The 2,529-nt window shown below is 36.9% G+C and overlaps 1 non-coding gene across 1 annotated transcript; it reads right to left on the bottom strand.

The window, feature by feature from the left end:
• Nucleotides 1–259: 259 nt before the first annotated feature.
• Nucleotides 260–403, bottom strand: LOC115031381. The gene has a single exon (XR_003837022.1). It is a non-coding gene; the product is annotated as a small nucleolar RNA SNORA48 (small nucleolar RNA).
• Between the last annotated feature and the right edge of the window lie 2,126 nt (nt 404–2,529).

Here is a 2,529-nt window from a genome sequence, read left to right as displayed (position 1 = left end):
GTTCCATCTCTCTTCATAACGCTGAAGCTGCTCCACTTCTCTTTCTCTCTCCTCTGATCACAACATACTTGCACATTGTGGTAGCTCTCTCTGTAGGCTGGTCTCACAGCTGGCAGGGCCCTGAGTAATAATCTATGCTTCATGGTGTGGAGGCAAGTGCACTGGAGGGCAAGTCTGGAGATGGCATGGCAGACCATAGGTCTTGGAATGTCTTCCTTCTCCCACACAGCCTGGATTTAGTTTGAATTGATTTGATTTTTTATGAGTCCTAGGCATAAGACAGCTTTGGCCACCAAAGCCAGTCATCAAGCTAGGATGAACAAAGGACTGCCATCTGCTCTGTCCCTGACTGATATAAGAACACCACCACCCACAGGTGTCTCTTTGCCCACTGCCGGGGATGGGGTGGGGATGTTCATTTTTCTTTAAAGGGCACAGAAAAAGACACACACAGAAAATGCCATCAGAAGTTGCAGAAGTAATAAGTGCATAGGGCAGCAGAAAGAAAATATTAGCCTAGATTGTTCTGCCCAGTAAAAATATCCTTTTAAAACTTATAGAAAGCCACAGATACAGGATCAACAGAATCCATGGGAATTTAAAGCAAGCAGGTCCATACTAAAGGAAATGTGACAGGAAATCTTTTAGGCAAACAGAAAATGACATAAGAAAGAAATTTCACTCTTCAATGAGTCAAAAGCAAACAAGCCAAATGAAAAATACATGGATTGATGATTTTAAATTGTCTCACCATACAAGTGATCACTGAGTGTGGGGAATACAGATCAAGGCATGTGGCTTTCGTAACACAGGTAATAACAACATTAGAATAAGCGTAGCATGGTGGATGGAAGGCATAAAATTCACTACTCTGTGATCTTGATGAGAAATGGTATATTATGTATAAATTGCAAAATGTAAAGAAATACAATTTACCCTCTAGAAAAGGTTTTGGCAAACTAAAACCCTCATCAAAATCTGACCTCCTGCCCAGATTTGATCAAACCAATTAGTTTACACAATGTCTGGATTTGTGCTTGTTCCGCAAAAGGCAATGCTGAGTAATAGGAAGAAAAAGAAGAGATTCACGGAGATGAAAGCCACTGTCTTTGTTATAGAAAATATTTGTCACATGTGAGCCCCAAAGCAACCAGTCAATACAGTAAAACAAAGATGTTTATATAATAAATAGTGAAGCAAAACAGAGTCATAAAATTCACAACAAAAAGAAATCCCAAAATGGATAAGAAAGAGGAGCAAAAGACAGATGGACTGATAGACTAAATAAAAAAAAGAACAGTTATTACTATAAAATATCTCCATATCAACTATCATATGTAATATGTCTCTTATATTAAGAGTATGTTATTTAAATTATATTAAAAGTCAGAAATAGTGAAATATGCAAGAGTAAAATTAAAAAAAACAGAAACATTTACTTTTAAAATTTATATTCCTGAGTCTATTCCCAAGCACTTGAAAAATTACAGCAAAGAAAGTGTACATGCTTCAGGTCCATGAAATAGTGACTGTTTAAAGAAACTGTAGCAGTACTATACAGTAGAAAATTCAACAACAATAGAGAGAAAAAAATCTAGTGTATGAAGTGATGTGTAACATTGCATAAGCACTACACTAAATGAATGTGCACAGATGATGGCATTATCTAATGCAATGATATCAAATGCTAAAGTAGACAAAATGACAATAATAAAAAGTATATTGGTGCTCCATATCTTTGATGTGGGTGGAGGGCTGGCTGATGGCAAAAGTCAACATGGAATACTAGTATGGTAGAAAGTGTCCACATGTTGACTGGGCTATGTGCCTTAGTTTGCTTTCCATTGCTACAATAAAGGCAGAGTTAAAACAACTTCTGGGGTGAGAGTTTACCTGGCCACATATCCTTTTTATAGTCTGTCATTGAGAAAAGCCAGGACAAGAGTTCAGGACAGAAACCTGGAGGCAAGGACTGAAGCAGAGACCATGTAGATCACTACTTACTGGCTTGCTCACTGGCTTTCTTATATACCTGAGATCATTCGTCCAGATACCACCCAAAATGGGTTAGGTTTTCCACATCATTAATCAAGAAAATACCCTGAAGATGCTTCTGCAGTCCATCCTGATGAACACATCTTTGCAATTGGGCCCTCTCTTTCCAGATGGCCTTTGAATGTGTCAAGTTGACAAAAACTAACCAGTGTACCAATACACAAATAGACATGAATATGAAAATTCCTAAGAATCTACTTTTAAAAATTCGTGAATTTTATTTGCTGTAAACTGCATAGCACAATAACCTACTACACAAAGATTATTACTAAAGAATATTATCACTCAGTAAATAGCAATATGTGTACTTAATAAGTTGGTATTAGTATTCACTAAACACTAAAATTCTTGATAGAATTATGTTATTTTCTTTCATTTTGTGAAGCCTACTTAAATGTATGTGTGGTTTCAGTGGGCAAGTTGCTATTTTTCTGAGTTGATATTCCCCTGCGGCTCAATAAATTAGGGTGGTAC

Source organism: Mus caroli, chromosome 6, assembly GCF_900094665.2.
Source record: "Mus caroli chromosome 6, CAROLI_EIJ_v1.1, whole genome shotgun sequence".
In the NCBI taxonomy this organism is placed as follows: domain Eukaryota; kingdom Metazoa; phylum Chordata; class Mammalia; order Rodentia; family Muridae; genus Mus; species Mus caroli.
The sequence above is the reverse complement of the archived record's forward strand: the minus strand, read 5'-3'. Positions and strand labels throughout refer to the sequence as shown.